The sequence below is a fragment of the Pseudorasbora parva genome, chromosome 3 (assembly GCF_024679245.1).
Source record: "Pseudorasbora parva isolate DD20220531a chromosome 3, ASM2467924v1, whole genome shotgun sequence".
In the NCBI taxonomy this organism is placed as follows: Eukaryota; Metazoa; Chordata; class Actinopteri; order Cypriniformes; family Gobionidae; genus Pseudorasbora; species Pseudorasbora parva.
Window position 1 is genome coordinate 51,981,746 of NC_090174.1, and position 18,461 is coordinate 52,000,206.

The following is an 18,461-nucleotide window of genomic DNA, read 5'->3' on the forward strand; positions in this document are numbered from 1 at the left end:
AAGTTGAAATAACTTAAACATCCAAGTCGATTGTACTTAAAAATTTCAGACTGGAACTTTTTTTTTTTACAATGTAGACAAATGAGTGTTTCTAAGTACTATTTGATGTAATAAATTAAGTAATAATTCAAATGATACGTTGGATTAACAATTTATTTTATGTCAACTTACGTTTTTTACGTAAGATTATTTCAATGCCATTTAGTTGAATCAGGTTAACATTCTCAATTTTGTCCAAAACTATTAAGTTAAATTATTCGAAAATTAATATCAAACACAAACCATAACAAGTAATCCAGTTTAATTACAAATTTACAAATGTTATCTAACAAAAAACCTTTTACAAAATCTGATTGTCTAGCCAGAAGATGGTTTTGTTACATATATGGCGTGCCTAAAGTAGTTGTTTTTTTATTATCAGAACAACTTTAATTTCTATTAGCAGGTCCTCACCCTAAGCACATGCTCTACACTTCACCACAGTGGTAACATAACACACTTTTAAATACCAATTTAAACTCACCTTGCTAAAAATGAAGCAGAAAATAGCACTTTATTTCAGCATTTACTCTCCGAATTCAGCCTCTTTGCAAAGCTTGATGGGGAAGTGAAAGTCCTGTTTACTGGACTTGTTGAAACATGTTATTTGAAAATAAAATCTTCGTTATGTCAAAGAGTAACGGTTTTAAGTCAATACAACATAAGCCGATCACATTTGTACCAGAAACCTGATATAATGGTGTTAAATCGAGATGAATTACTTAAATAAAGGGAACAGCATCATGCAATCATTTTCACACACTCAATGTGTATAATTATTACACATTGAGTGTAATAATTATAATTATTCTAACTAAATGATGATAATTGTTTTAATCTTTTAATATAATTTTAATATCTTATAATATTTTATAAACTATATAGCAATATCTATAAATCAAGTCTGTATTATTTGTTATTTTACATACAAAAACAATGCTAACAGTTTGCAAGGCTTAGATTTAGGGTGTTTATTTATTTATTTAAATTGCAGAAAGTTAGGTTTAGCATGTCGGTTGGATTAGTTTATAGTAATAATAAGTGACTGCATAATGTGTGTGTGTGTGTGTGTGTGTGTGTGTTTCTATTGTATACATTAGGCAGAGAGAGTTGGTAATCATTCTCATGTTTTGTACAGTTACTGATGCATGACCTCACTTGACCCCAGAGAGATGAAACGGTTCGTAAAAAGAATGTCATTGGCACAATGTCCTAATGCAGAAACTGCATTTAAAACCGGTCGCTTCAAAATGATTTGATGGTGAAATCAGTGTCCTGAATTAGTTAATCCTCCCATATGTAAAAAATGTTTATGGCTTGTAAAACACCCAAATTTAGCCCCTATAAATAAACGTGCAGTGATGAATGGGTCTGTGATAGCTGCAGAAGCCTTGCTGAATCAGGGCTGGATTTTCTGCGGTGGTTTTAAGTGTGTTTATCCTGGCTCTGCACAGCAAGCTCATTATTGCTGATGCAGATGAGCTCCTATGGCTTAAACCAGCAGCGGGTGTTTTCTTTTAGCGGCCGCAGCCGCTGCGTGTGTTGGTTTCTCTGCGGAGAGAGGAAGCCAGACCACAGAGTCTGACTGCACGCTGAGGATGCCGACCCCGAGCGGTAGGGGTCAGCCCCGGGGAGGAGGCCCCTGTCCAGAGGTTAGGAGGTTTTTGTGGGGAAGAGAAGTTGCAGAGGTACGAGCTTGTAATAGAGATGCGAAACGGGTTTATGAAATAAATTCCATAAAGGAGATCTCAGATGTCTCTCTTATTGACACCATGTGAGATTTAGATGAGAGCAAATGCAAGTTCTCAGGGGTTTCTCCTGAGAAAAAAAGTTCCTACAGATGTTTTTTTTTCATCTGTAATGAGAATACATTTATTTGATCCTTTTATTATTAAGTGTGTTAAATGTCTCCCTTTAACTGTATTTAAATGAGCTGTACATATATACAATCTTAGAAGAAAAGGTTCTATATAGAAGTATGGTTGATATAATCCAAAAAAAAAATATGCTAAAAGGGTTCTATAATGACAAGAAAGAACCCTTTTAGCAAAAAAATCAATTTCTTATCAAAGAAAAAAATGCATTTCTTATCTTAGCAAAAGCTCTCTTAATTTTGAGTTATTTTCCCTCAAAATAAGACGATTACGTTTGCTTGTCTAGTAAATGCTAATACTAATCTAATGCTTTTATATGTTTAGATGTTTGGACTAGAAACAAGACAAAAATACTAAGTAAGAAAAGCATTTTTTTTGCAGTGAACCTTTTAGGGGTTCCAACTACGTAGCGCCGATAGAACCTTTTCTTTTAAGAGTGAGATATACATACACAATATACATATAATATACAAACACACACATTATATTTATATATAAAATATTTATATAATATAATATCAATGGCCCCACTTTATATTAGGTGGCCTTAAGTACTATGTACTTACATCAAAAAATAAATACAATGTACTTACTGTGGTCAAATTGTATTGCTAAACACCTTTGCTGATATTGAGGTGGATACGGGTAGAGTTAGGGACAGGTGTGGTGGTGTGGGTAAGTTTAAGGGTAGAGTTAGGTGTAAGGGAAGAGCCAACTCTGTAGTTACAAATGTAATTACAGAAATTAATTTCAGACGGAATTACATGCAGGTGTTTTTTTAAATGTAAGTACAATGTAAAAACATGTATGTACACAATAAGTGCAATGTATCAAATGATTAATTACAATGTTAGTACATAGTAGTTAAGGCCACCTAATATAAAGTGGGTCCATATCAATTATATAAATACAGTGTGTGTACACATGCTAATATTTCTTAAATATGTACATGCATGTGTGTATTACAACATAATAATTATACACAGTACACACATATTATGTAAACACACTTTTATTTTGTATTTGATTAGTCACAGTTAATCGATTGATCGATTACGCACATGTATAATGTACATGTACAAATTACATTTTTGCATTTCATTTAATTGCCTTTGATTGTAATTAATGCAAATTCCTCGCAATTTCTAAATGAAAATTGTTTCAACTCCTGTGTATGTCAAGAACCGTCTCATTTCTTTCTTATTTTCTTTCTTATTTACACAGAATGAAAATAAGAGAGAAACTTTTTTTCTTGGACTGGCAGATATCTGAAGGTGTGACCGTTTTCATCAGGAAAGATTCTAATTGCATTTCCTTTCTGCTTTGTGTTGTGTTTTGCCATGAGGGGAAACTTACTGTTGGAAAAACAAACAGTGATTGTGACTTAATGCGTCTGCCATTTGAAAATGCGTGGAATCTTGCTGGCATTTTCCGATGGCGTATGTGTGTAGGTGTGTAACAGGCATGGGTGAGTGTGTGAGAGGGATAAGGCAGCTCTCTCCCTCCTGGTGGCTGTTTCTCGATCGAGCTCTCGGATCTCCTCAGGGTCTCATCACTCCTCCAGCAGTCAATGAGTCAGTGGGTGGTCCATTCTCTCTCTCGCGCTTTTCTCCTGGTACTTTTAATGTAACGAACATAAAGCAAATGCAGGCCTCTTTGCCTACACAGCTATTAATGTGCAAGACACACACACACGCATACACACACAGACACAGTGTGTCTGGAACTGGAATGGGGAAACTCTGTGATTATCGTCTACTGACACCTGTGCGGTTTGAGACATTTAAAAATTCCTCAGATCAGGTGGTTTGCCTTTGCTCTCTCTCTCTCTCTCTCTCTCTCTCTCTCTCTCCTCTCTCTCTCTCTCTCTCTCTCTCTCTCTCTCTCTCTCTCTCTCTCTCTCTCTCTCTGTCTATTTCTCAGCCCTGCAGCTGTACTGGTCTGTGTTGTTGAGTTATATTTGTGTCTGTATAATAGATTGTGCCATTCAAAGTGCCTGAAGTGTGTTTGCTTCCTGTATTTTTTTGTTGCTCTCTGTAACACGTGTACAGACTGTAACTTTTTTGCCACACCTGCCAATGGCAGCTGAATCTAAAACATTTACTACACTTTTTTTTTAATCTGCATGACAGTGGAATTTAACTTTTACTATACATTTTAGTCACATGTTATATTAAGTGTCTTTTCCTAGTTACATCAAAAATAAGTGTCTTATTGTGAACACTTATTGTGTTCCTGTTCTTCTTTGTGGGATACAGGTTTGGGCTGGGTAAGTTTAAGGGTTGGTTAAAATGTAAGGGAAGGGTTAACTGTAATTATGATGTTATTATATAAATTAATTACAGCTGAAATTACATGCAGGTGTTTATACAATAAGTGCATTGATTAATATTAACAATAGAGTTATAGTTAAAATGATAATAAAAGATGTTTCTTGAGCACCAAATCAGCATTTAAAAATGATTTCTGAAGGATCATGTGACGCCAAGACTGGAGAAATTATGCTGAACATTCAACTTTTCCATTATGAGAATAAATTACATTTAAAATTTATTAAAACATATATTTTAAATTGTAATAATATTATACACGTACTGTTTTAAAAAAGTCATATTAATGCAGCCTTGGCAAAGATATAAGACTTCTTTAAAAAAAAAACTTTTAAATGATAATGAATGATAGAATGTTCTATTTTTTTTTTATTCCACTTACATTTAATTAGATTTTTAACTAAACAATTTTCCAGTGGGGTAAGAAAAACCATTCAATAACTATTATAACATCTGATATAACATCTGAAAATAAGTCTAATCTTACATAGATTAGTAAATGAAGGCCTATTGTTTTAAAGATGTTTAGATTTGGCGTTTGTTGTGCATTCACTGGGCAGAGACATCCTATCAACAGTGATAATGAAACCTGTAATGAAATAGCTCTGCCTTATTTTTATTCCTTTTCTTCCCCTTCCTCTTCCTCCTCCTCTTCTCTCTCTCTCTCTCTCTCTCTCTCTCTCTCTCTCTCTCTCTCTCTCTCTCTCTCTCTCTCTCTCTCTCTCTCTCTCGTGCTGATTTATATGGTCGACTGTTTTCTCTAGCCCACATGATCCTGGAGTTTGCATGAAGCTTCCTCAACCAGAACCGATGTCATTTAAATCCAGTTAAATGAATGACCCCATAAATTTTCTCCAATAATAAGCGGGACAGCTGAGAGGAATGCCAGGAGGTGAGATGGAGAACCAGCGTCTGGCCACTGTGTTCTGCTTAAAGACTCTGCCATTCTCTCTCTCTCTCTCTCTCTCTCTCTCTCTCTCTCTCTCTCTCTCTCTCTCTCTCTCTCTCTCTCTCTCTCTCTCTCTCTCTCTCTCTCTCTCTCTCTGTCTCTCTCTCTCTCTCTGTCTCTGTCTCTGTCTCTGTCTCTCCGAGACTGCTCTCTGAGAATAGGACCTCAGGGAGAGAGTAAGACAGCCCACCCAGGGTCTGGATTCACTGGAGGCCACTAAACCTCTGCATTCATGTGAGAGAAACAGACGTGTGCAAATGTTCTCCCTTCCTTCATATATGTCCACATTTCATCCTGCTGCCTGCCTCTATTTCATGTTACTTTGTCAAAACCACTAGTGTCTTTTACCCTGTAATGCTACATCACATGATACACATGTACAAGTTTTGGGTTGTAAAATATTTGGAAAAAAGACTCTTATGTTCACCAAGGTCTTATTTGATCAAAATAGTAAAACAGTAATATTCTGAACTATTATGACAATTTAAAGGATTAGTTCACTTAAAAAAATAAATAAATAATAATAATAATAATTATAAATAAAAAAAATTAAAATCAACCCACCCTCAAGCCATCCTATTGTGTATTTGACTTTCTTCTTTCTGATGAACACAATCTGAGATATTTTAATACATATCCTGGCTCTTTCAAGCTTAATAATGGCAGTGATGGGACTCACAAGTTTGACGCTTGTCAAATAAGTGCATCAATCCATCATAAATGTACACTGTAAAAAAAAAAAAAAACAGAAAAAATACTGACATTATCCAGTAGTTTTACAGCCATTTCTGTTAACTCTAAAACAAAACAGATAACTCTGTTTCAGTTTAAAATTCAAAATACTGTTAAAACACCCGTAATAAATAAATAAAATAAACACACAATTCCGTAAAATGAATACATTGTGCCCTATTTTTTTACAGATTTTTTTTAGAGTGTCTAATAAAGGCCTTCTGAAGCACATCGATGGGTTTTTGTAAGAAAAATAACCATAGGCTATTAAAAAAACCTTAGAGAGTAAAATATCTAGCTTCCGCTGGACCGCCTTTCATATTCAACATACAAATTTAAGCGCTGATGGATGCATTTTTTTAGCTTCAAACTTGTGAGCCCCATTCACTGCCATTGTAAAAATGGGAAGTGTCAGGATATTTGTTAATATATAACTGACTGTGTTCATCAGAAAGAGGAAAGTCATACACTTTTGGCTTAAGGGATGTTTAAATCATGGGCTACTTTTCAAGTTCAAGTTCAATTTTATTTATATAGCATATTTCCCACAGCCCCCAGACTGACCAAAGTGCTTTACAGAAGAGCAAGAATAGCAGACATACATACAATACTTTTCATTTTAAAGTGAACTAATCCTTTACAATGACTGTTTTCTGTTCTAATATATTTAAAAATTCTGTGATGTCAAAGCTGAATTTACTCCAGTAATCATTCTTGTTGTTATCAAAGTTGAAAATAGTTGTGCTTCTCAATAAATACTGTGGAAATAATGACACTGTTTTCCCCTCAATATTCTTTAATAGAAAGTTTACTTTATTATTTTGTACATTTTTATAAAATTTTAAATGTCTTTACTGTTTACTTTTTTGTCAATGTTATGCATACTGAATACGTAGGTCTAGCCTAGCCTAGTATTAATATTTTTAATAAACTATAACAGAAAACTAAATCCAAACTAATGAGCGGTAGGCTATTAATGCAAATTAAACATTATATAAGTTAGTCGGTTAGGTAAATCGCCATAATTACAATAGTTATTATTACCGAAATTGCAGAGACTCAACAGAATGAAATGGCCACTTCATTTCCAAGGTAAGAGTCGCTTTATGATCGATGAACATTGTTTTTAGGCTCATGTAGAAGATATGATGTCATAGACAAATTCAGAAAGCTTTTGTTGTTAGCGACACCAGTGACCGTTAAGTGAACTGCAGTCAGTAATTGCCCGTGCTCGTAGCCTCGTGCACATGTAACGTACAAACTTGATTTATTGCCCCGATATTTACACAGGGCGAATTTATTTTTCATTCTTTTCTTAGGAATAACAATTTGAAAATATCTTTGCAGCGATATCTAGCCTACTTTTAACGAACATCACGACGGCTCCCACGCTGCTAAGAGGGACGTTTAGATGAATAACGTTAACGTTACCTTGTCTATGTGTGCTGCGCGCTTTCCACACAACGAAAATGACATCGACGAGCAGCAGTTAGGAACAGCATAGCGATGTAAGCTCTCCATGTCGACAAATGAGGTAGGTCTAATAAACATTGTTATTATATTTTGATTGTAAAGTATATTTGACACTGACTATGCGAGACTATGGTTTGAAATAATCAATTTCTTTGCATGGCGCATTATCATCGTAGGCCTAACAAGCATTCGTTTCACGTGTCATCATCTCATGCTTTCACGTGCTATCGGAAATTTCTTAATCCCACTTCTGAAGTCTTAGCCTACGACTTGTTACAAGCTCTGTACAAATATTGGCAATAAAAATGTGATTAATATTTTTTTATACAAAACAATTTCTATTAACTCTATAAAATGTTTTTATTGTATTACTATTTGAGAAATTTTGCTGAAATGACACTGACTTAAAGCTTTTGAAACAGACTAGGCTACTGTACCATTGCAAACCCTGACTTAAAACTGCAAAAATCCCCCCCAAAAATCCATATGGATATGTCTGTTCATGTCATGTCAGAATTAAGTTTTCAACTAGTAAAAAAATAAGTTATTTTTAAAACTTGGAATCTCAGCCAGGTGACAGATATGTTAACATAGTGTTAATATATGTAGCTTTTGAATTGTACTTTGAAATATACAAGTATAATAATATACAAAGATTTTACAAGAGCAAATAGAGCTGAATTAATATTATACGTTTTTTGCTGTTGACAACAACACAGATTCACTTGAATTCGTTGTGAGCATTGCAATAGAAACTCCAAGGAAGTGAACTTCTCTGTTGACATCTCATAACTACATATTTACTGTGATTCTTCTGACACAATGTAAATATGCAGCATTTAATGGCTTTTTACCTCACACATCCTACCTCTGTAGTCATCTGGAGGCACTGACAGGTACAAATCTGATGTTCTAGAAGAGCTGGGATGAATCTCTCTCTTGTGAAGAGAGGGAGGGCTTTGTCAGGTCAAGTGTCTGGGTATGTGTGTGTCGTGCTGATGTGAGATTCACTTAGGCTTCCACAACTCCCCGGATGGCAGCTCGGTTGGTCTTCTGTAGCCACTGCTGCACTGTGGGAAACAGGAAATATCAATATTATTCCTGCTCACAGATCAGAGATGTGCTAAATTGAGATAGGTCAAAAGAAAAGTGTTCACAAGCAAGACAGGACCAAAAATAAAGTCGGACTTTAAAGGGATAGTTCACTTTGAAATTAAATTTTGATATGTTTTAGCTTACCTCATGGGCATCCGAGATGTAGGAGTATTTGTTTCCCCAGTAGTTTCAATTTTGATCATTTTAGGTCAAACCGTTCTTGTCTTTGCCTCACATAATGCAGGTCTATGGTCACCACCTCAAAGAGCATACACAGAGAAGTCCAAATTAAACAATCCCCCATCGTAAGTACACACTGATGGCCTAAGACACGAAACGAGTGGTTTGTGTGAGAAAACGAACAGTATTTACATCGTTTTTACCTCTTCTACACCACAGGAAACACGCACGCGCGCCCTCGGATCAGTCGGACGTAGTGGTGTAAAAGAGGTAAAAAACGATATAAATACTGTTTGTTTTCATTTATATCGTTTTTACCTCTTGTACACCACTACGTCCGACTGATTCGAGGGCGTGCGTGCGTGTTTCCTGTGGAGTCTCTCTAGACAATGCTGTCTCTCTAAGAAACTTTCAATTTAATCAGAAATTGTTTAAACAGCTAGTCAATAAGTAGATCAATTACTTACTGCTTGCAGGAATATAGTTGCCCCTTTCTTCAGTTTAAGACGCTGAGTGAAGCTTGCTTGAAATGGTATTGCTCGAACAAACGAACGATTTGTTGTGGTATCCGATTATAATAAACCTCAACCATGTGTCATGAGAGCCGTTTTTGCTATCTTCGAGTGTCTTGTTTACCATCAGTAGATTCGGCTTGTTTGGACAGATGCAAATGTTGGGGGCGTGCATATAAATGATCCCCAATGCTTACGTCATGGTTCGGTTTATGTTGAGAAGCACTTTTTTTTCTGTTGAGTTTTTGATTTACGAGATTTACATAAGAAATAGGAGGCAATGGTGTTTGAGACACAGTATGTGATGTCCATGTATTGAACTCTTATTATTTCACTATGACAAGATTAATTCAGTTTTTCATTCTAGGGCACCTTCAAAGCTTCTCACAAATGCACCCTGCAAATGACTATTACGTTACACGCAACACGAAACGCACATGGATTTGTAAGCTCACCATTACACAAATACATATATCCTGTGACAACTATAATTCAATGCACATCCATTCGCAATTTGTTTTCTGCTTTGAAAATATATGTGAACATGCTCTTGTATAACTTTGATAACTTTTGAGGCTTATTTTGTGGAGATTTATACGCCGTTTTGTTGGTTAAATAGCCATGAAGAGTGGTTACACTCACAGCGCGGACGAATCGCGTTTGTGTGAAGACTCAGGATCTATTGAAGAGAACGCAGGCAACGCAGACACTCATGCAAAGAGGAAAAAAAACACTAGTTTTTGATTCATTAATGCATCTCACTTACTGTATGCGATCTCACTGTTAGAAGCGCCGCTGCGTCAGTCAGAGGAAAATGCCTGTCAAATGCGTGCCGTCATGAATAATTAAGCGCGTGCTGTCATAAATTAAGCAACGCGTCTTCTTATAGGGTAAAGCGCCAGTCTTGTGAATAATTATGAGACAGCGATGAGTCATTGCCGTACTATAGTACAAGAAACCGTCACCAACTATGACGTGACATGAAGATGAATTTAAACCAGGAAGTTGAAAATAGAGCAAAAAGGCTTAAAATTACCTAGTTGTCTCCCACATTCAAAACTAACAGATGGTAACATTGTCTTCCATGATGTTCAACACACATATTTCTGTTAAAATCTCAGAAGAATTAGTTTAGGGTTTCCTGACCCTTTAAAGGGGGGGTGAAACACTCAGTTTCAGTCAATCTCATGTCAATCTTGAGTACCTATAGAGTAGTATTACATCCTTCATATCTCCGAAAAGTCTTTAGTTTTATTATATTTATAAAAGAAATATGGGCTGTACCGAGTCTTTCCGGAAAAAAACGAGCGGCTGGAGGCGTATTGAGTGGGCGGAGCTAAAGAATGACGATCGCGAACAAAGCGGTGACGTCCTCAAGCGTGGAGAAACCCATGGCTATCTCAGCTAATACAGAAAATGATCCAGAATCAAATCCGAGGCAGAAATAAATTGAACAGGAGAAACAACAACAGCAGGACGTCCGTCTCTGTGGTATGTACTGTATTTAGTGGCCTGTCAGCATTTGTGTGTCTTTACTCGCAGTTTATGAGGACATGATTTGGTTTATGGACTATTGTATGCGACTAAACCTTAGCAGTAGCAAGCAAAACGATTTTGCACGTCAGACTAGTGTAACGTTATACAGAACAGCAATGGAGCAACCGTTATCGCATTTGAATGACGAAGCACGCGATCGTGTCGTTTACTGATGTTTACTCATGCAATGATAGCCAACAGCAGAGACATTTGAAGCAGTTTAACTCACCGGCCGCTTCCAAAGCAGGACCGAACCTTTATCGCTGGGACCACTCCGTAAAAAACACACTTCTTTGGTATGATTTGGTGAAGTCCTGTGACACCAGTGGCGTGGCCATAGGCGCCGATACTGTGGGTGCTCCGGGGCTCGAGCACCCACGGAAAATATCGAGCACCCACGTGTGCCAGACTGCCAGTCAGGGACGGATTGGCAATCTGTGCGTTCTGGAAAAGTCCAGAACGGCCGTCCAACCGAGGGCCATCGGCCAAAAAACCCCAAAAAGTATAATAACTGTCACGATACTCAATGATAATAAAATAATGAGCTCGATCATTTTTCCGGCCGCGATAATTTCCATTTGCATGCTTGTTTGTTTTCGATGTTTCTCTCGCTGACGGAGCGCGCGCCTCGTCCGTTTGGGGAGATGTTTAAACTCGACGCGCCGTGATGAGACGTCAGGCTCGGCCAGATTCGTCTGGATCTCGTGCTTCTTCGGTTGCGGAGCCGCAGGCAAAGTTAAAAGATTTGACGGGCACACCGCCAAGCGAAACGGGGTCTCGCGCACTCCAGGTTTTTGCAGCGCGCACCCTCGCGCTCGTGCGGACGCGTATAACAGGACGCTGGTATAACAGGACGCGAGTATAACAAGGCAAACCTACACTGATGTTGGCAGTTTGATAAATGCAAGTTAATTCTTCAGTTCAATGTTTGTGTGCTAAAAAGGGCAATAAGTTCCTGTAGAGATACATATTCTCTTTTTTTGACAAATAAAGGCATGTCATCAATGTCTTCTCTCTAGCTGTATCAAAATCTCACCTAGCTTTCCTCAGAGATGGTCAAGTTTTGTGCATGATTACATGATATATTTGTCTGTATTTGTGAGAATTGGCGCTGTCCTGATTTGAAAGAGATGCTACTTTACGGCATTATTATCAATTAAATAGGTGTGTGTGTTCGTGTCGGCCGCTGTCCATTTCCTAAGGTTCTGAAATGCAAAAAATGTTTGACCAATTTTTTTAGGTCTTTCTTTAAAGGCCGTGTGCGCCAATGAGCACCCACGGAGGAAAACATAAATCGGCGCCTATGGGCGTGGCAATCCACTTTGAGACGCGACTGAAACAATGTTGTGAAGCTTCCCGTCATTTCTGCACAGCAAATTACTGAGGGATAAAAACCTGGTGTTGGGCATCTAGTGATAAAATCTGGTGTTAATTTACAAATATTATATGCTTTATCACTTGTTTAGTGTTAAAGCACAGTGTTTCCTTTGGGTGATAAAGCACAGTGTTTCCTTTGGGTGTTAACAATCAACATCTGCGCATGTGCAGAGCATTTTAAATTTCCCAGCTCATCCTTCGGTCTCTCCATCTTTATGGATTTCCCTGCACACACAACGGTTACAAGGACAAGGACAAGGTATAGTATAGTATTATTATCTTATCAACTTGTGATTTATTAATGAGCTTGTATAATGAGTAACGTGGCCGATGTGGATGACTTAACTCTTAGCGTTTTTTTGTTTTTTTTACCTCAGTTTAAATTTAGCGCGCTTTTGATCCGCCATTCAGTTTAACATAACCCCCACTAACACACTAAATTCGTTAATGGAGGACGAGATTTACGTAAGTGACTTAATTTCGTTGTATTCATTTTGTAATAATATAGCAGCATTAACATTATGTGTCATTTTAACTCACTGGACTTGGATAGTTATTTCTTCTCATTTGGCATATCTTTAGGGCTTCCAACCTTTATAAGACCGTTTATATCTTTCACCCCGTAACTACGAGTTAATTCTGGTGTTTTGAAATGTCATTCAAATGAGAAAGCAGACGTTAATCAAATGAATTAAATGCTCTTAATTTTTTTTTTCTTGTGTGACGCCGGGGCTCGATCCCTGGCCGAGCACCCACGGATAGCACGGTCCATCATTGTCGGCGCTGCGCATACTGATCGGCCTGCAACATTTTGCGAGTGAAATGCTCTGTGTGTTCTAGCAATCTTCTCGTTGTACTTTGATAACATACGCCGACCATTCTGTACAGCGCTCCAAAATGTCGAAAACATTGTAGGACACGCTTTTCTTCATGAACTGCTTCAGTCATATAGAAACTCAAGATCAAGTACGAGTGTGCAATGTCGTGGAATGTATACGCCAAAACTCATTTTGGCGTGCATATGATACGCTGTTTTTTGCGTGCATATGATACGCAATTTATGGCGTATTATACATACGAACCCCCCACCCCACTACCCTAAACCTACCCAAGAGAGCGTGTCATATATACGCCATAAAGTGCGTATCATATGCACGCCGAAATGAGTTTTGGCGTATACATTCCACGACATTGCACACTCATACTATTTGACATTTTTCGTCTTATTTTGTATTAGTTGAGCAGACATGCATTAGTGCCCTTCCATGCGCGATTTTTTCTGTACAACTTAGTTCTAGCCTTTTCTAGTTGTAGTATTGTAAATCTGTAACAGTAGTGCTTATGTTTTGAATATAACATTTTCTTGCTATGTGTTGGTATAAAGATAACCTGAAGTAAAACACAAAGTGACCTGATTATTTTGAGTCTTTTAGTTTGCTTTCTGCTTTGGAGGATTTTTGTTTCATGGAATATTGTTTATTATTGCAGAAGGAAACCACTTAAGGCCACAATCTATGTATGCCCTTGGCATTATTACTCTACAAACCTAAACGATCCTGAAAGGAAGACAAGCTATGTAAGTATCTCTGCTTGTTGATTGAAGATGTTTGAAACTTTATATCTTAGATTTTTTTAATGTGTTTGTTTAAACCAAAATGTGTCTCTTTAACAGGAACGATACTATGTGTTTGGATCATTTTGAGGAGCACTATCAACGCCAAGATCGTGGGATCGATGAATTGGGAAAGCAAGAACTGACAAAATGTAAAAATACGTACATTGAATGCAATGTAAGTCTCTTTGGATAAAATCATCTGCCAAATGTAAATGTATTAATTTATAAAGGAATAGTATTTTTTATCAGAATGAATTACAAACCAGCCAGTTTTTTAACATTAAGGTTGATTTAATATATACAATGTTGAATTTTTGTATTTTCAATTAAAACATTACTTGAGGAATGTTTCTTTGTTTAATCTTGTTTGAAACGCATTAGAGATTTATCATGGTAAGATGTTATAGCATTGGAGTATAACAAGAAATTTTTTTATTCAATTGTATGTGTGACAACAATGGCTTTACTGTAGCGATTCCCGGCGAAAGCAAGAACTGACAAAAATGTTTTTTTTTTTATTTATTAAAAATGGTATTGAATGCAGTGTAAGTCGCATTGGATAAAAGTGTCTGCCAAATACATAAATGTAATGGAATTGATATATTACAATTTCAATAAATATTCAAATAAATTTGTAGTCACTTGATTTTTTTGGGGAAAAAATAAAATAATATATATAAATTGTTTTAAATTTCATTCACAGTGCCATTTTAGTATTTAAGTATTTACATTAAATAAACATTAAATACACTGGGTGTGTGAGATTAATCACCATAAAGTGTTAAATGTACACTTATGAGTAATACATTTCTCAACACCTTGAGTGACTAAAAAGAAACACTAACACAGTGTTTGTATAACGAACACTTTCGTCAGTGTTGTTTTAACACTAGCAAAGACGGACCTGTATGTTCACCCGGAAAGTGATAATTTTAACACCCGTGGTGATAAATCTCCCAACATGTTTTTTGCTGTGTGCGTTCAAATCGGTTCAAATGCAGCGCTGCCTTCCCGGAATGCTGTGCTGAAGCGTTGAAGTCGCTCGACGTCACCTATAGGAATAAAGTGCGCGGCGCGGCGCGACATAAGTTTTCACGGACGACTGGACCTGCACCTGAGAGTGTGTTTACGGGCGTGCATTTCCTCTCTCGCTCTAGTCACGCGCGCGCGCACCCTACCGGGAGAAGAGCCCGTACGGCCCATGTAAGGACCTTCTGTTCTATTAACGTCAAGTTGACCCATACTCGAAAAAAACTCTCCAAAACTTGTGAGAAACCGGAAGGAGTGTTTGACACAGAAATACTCTTTCAAACGTCCAACATTAGTTTTTGAAACTTTGTCTATGTTTAGGATGGGAATCCAAGTCTTTAACAGTGTAAAAAGGTCAGTATGCATGAAACAGCATTTCACCCCCCCTTTAATTTCTACTGCTTCTGTTACACTTTTACGGGAACCAGTCAAGGACTTGCTTATCCACCTGGTGCGCTATTCACGGATTTAACACAATGACAGATAGAGAAACAATGGGCCGTTGCCTGTTGATCAGGCCTTCTGTGGTCTGATTGGTTGAAGGACTATCCAATTGCGTACAGAGTCATTTGAAGAATGCTCGTTAATCACGCCTCTTGTGCAGTAGAAATACAGAGCAGACTCCCCGGACCAATGTTCAGTTTTATATTGAGCTTGGTCTGCTGATAGCAAGCAGCATGAGAAATGGCTTTACTTGTTCTGAAGTTTTAGAAATGATTATGCAGCCTGACCCCTCCAGTGAGCTGCAGGATGTTTCGTCTTCTCCCTCTGACACCACAGACTCAGGAGTGCCTAATTTTGTTGGAGTTTGTGAACACTTTCAAAGCATTTTCCCAAAATATGTGTAAAATAAGATTTGTCACCAAAAATCATTCCATTTGCTGAAACACAGAAACAGTTGTGGCCAAATTAAGACTCAAAACCACCCCATTGTGGATGAAAACGTCCCCATAAAGGTTAAATGGATAGTATGCAAAGTTAACATTCTGCATAAGGAAACTCTACAAAATGTGCAAAGCAAAACACTGCATGGAATTTTGTCTCTAACAGTGCAGTCACAATTATATTTTAAATGTAATATCAGCCAAAGTTATTTTGCTTATTTGTTTGGACTGCTAAAAAAATGAAGACATTTTTGCATAAAATATTAGGCTATGTTATATTTTTGATGATTAATAAAATATAATTATGTTCTTAGTGCCTGAGTGGTCAAACAGCACTCAAATAATTAACAAATAATTGAGATTGCAAAATAATACATTTTTGCCTTTTATGAAAATACAGGCTATAATTTATACATAGTAATTATATATAAAATATTATAGCCTTGTATTTATTTTGTGCAACATGTGGTAAGCAGTACATAAGTATTCTGTTCCAAAAATTTGCCGTTTTCTGCTGCAATAATAAAGACACAAATATACAGGCTCTGCTATCAAACGCTGTGAAATGAGGAGGCCATTGAACCCTTGTACCCCAAACTTAGAGAGAGAGAGAGAGGGAGATTGGAGGGGGTAAAGAGGGTGCCGGGCTTCCCGGGGAGTGTGCTGACTGAGGTACTGTGTGATTTCAGTGACCCAAAACCCATAACTGCCTTTCCAGGTCTGCTTAAAGAGAAAAATGGATGAGATACTTTTAAATGGGGTGGTTGAGTTTAAAATGAGCCGCACTTCTTCTTTCGCGTGGCTGTAGCTAATATGTAGGTGGACTTTTTTTTTTCTCCCCAGAGGGCTGGGTCTAGTGTAGTGCTGCCCACACTGGTTTAAATGGCCCAAATTAACCACTACTGACAAGCTGTAAGTTGATGGATATTACCCAGTTTATATGGCCTACAAATGTAAACCAGTAATTCAATATTTAACAGCAGAACCATCATCATTAAACCTCAGAATGCATCATGTAACTGTAATTCCCTCCTCAGTGTAAAATATCCACTTGTCCGTGTGTGTGTATGTGAATGTGTATGGCTTGTAATCAGCGGATCACGCACATGCATCATTTTCATTCTGCTTACCTGTCGTCTCAGTCATGTGTAAGTTGAAAGTAAACAACATTTATCATTGCATGCAAATGAACGACTTTGTATCTTGGCATCAACAATGAAGGCCATTCAACCAGTCTGGTTTCTGGGCTCAGATGAAATGATACAGGAAATTACAGCCTTATTCTTCTCCCATGTTTTTCTCGTTAAGCAAGCTATAAGCATAAACACTTATGATAAAGAGTTAGAATGCGTCACAATGGCCAATTAGTAGGGCAATTCTACTCATTTACTTATATGTATGTATTTATGTGAATTTACAGTATATGTGTATACATGCATGCTGAGAGCGTGTTTAGACAGTTTGCATGGTGAAAACCTCTCAGAAATGTTTAGTTTTTTTTATAGGGATAGTTCACCCAAAAATGTAAGTTCTGTCTTTCATTACTCACCCTATGTTGTTCCAAACAGTAAGACTTTCATCTTTCATCTTTGGAACACAAATTAATGAAGATCTTTTTGATGAAGAGAGAACAAAACTCTTCAAAGCACAAACCTGCTGCATAACACGATAATGAACCTCATTGGTTCTTGTGAAAGCTGAAGCGTGATGCATAACACAAGAAGGAGCCTCATTGGTTCTTGCGGAAGCTCATAGGTGCTACTTAACAAACAAGATCAAACCTCATAGGTTGTTGCCGAAGCTCAAACGTGCTTCATAAACACACAACAATGAGCCTCATTGGATCTTGAGGAAGCTTAAACGTGCGAGAATGAACCTCAGAACATTGGTTCTCGCACATTAAGTGAACAATTAATTAATGTAAACTTATTTGTGAATAAAAGCCTAAATTTAATCTGTTCCATCATATAAAGCGATCTAGTCTCTTCAGAAAATTCAGACTAAACAGCTTGAATCTTTTTAAAAAGCCTTTCATTTTTGGGTAAACTATCCCTTTAAAGGGTTACTTCAGCTATTAGCATATGGCTTTGTATCAGTAGAAACCCTGGAGTATATTCAAATGATTGTGCTTTCCCCCCTCATATCCCCCTGAGACAAGAGATTTATGCATTTTATTTTTGGAAAAATTCCTCCTATGATGCAAATTGACAATATTTGCATCATAGCAGGGCTCTACGCTAACTTTTTTCTTGAGGAGCACTTGTGCTCCTAATTAAAAAAATTTAGGAGTACAGTCAAAAATTTAGGAGCACGTTTTAATCGATCAAACACATTCCAATTATAACTTTCCCATTACAGGGAGATATTTGTCCTTTAATGTCCAGGGTCCTTTTTACCATTATAAGAGCAATGTTTTCTAATCTTATTAAATGTATGCATCATCTGTCAATTTCTTAAATTCAACATAATTCTGACATAATATTATCATTAACTTCTGAGAGTACAGCACAAATACACACACACACACACACACACACACACACACACACACACACACACACACACACACACACACACACACACACACACACACACACACACACAGCAGAACTGGACTTCATACAATCAAACACCTATGCATTTAATGCATGAGTTAATGTTGTATGAATGTTTTACATATACGTTTTTGAATTTAGAAATATGTATAAATTAAACTTTAAAAGTTTAATATTTTAAATAAAAAAGTCCATGCAAAGTATAAATATGAAAATAAAAACCGCCAGTAGGTGGCGGCAAGTCATTCAGTCAATAGTTCAAAACACAAGATTCATTTGAA

The 18,461-nt window shown here is 37.0% G+C and overlaps 1 long non-coding RNA gene across 2 annotated transcripts in view; it reads left to right on the plus strand.

Annotated features, from left to right (window-relative positions):
• Positions 1-7,146: 7,146 nt before the first annotated feature.
• The window catches only part of LOC137071430 (uncharacterized), an 82,644-nt gene continuing 71,329 nt past the window's right edge, over positions 7,147-18,461 (plus strand). For both annotated transcript variants that reach the window (XR_010904432.1, XR_010904433.1), the window contains exon 1: positions 7,147-7,458. This is a non-coding gene — a long non-coding RNA (uncharacterized lncRNA). The remainder of the gene's footprint in view (positions 7,459-18,461) is intronic.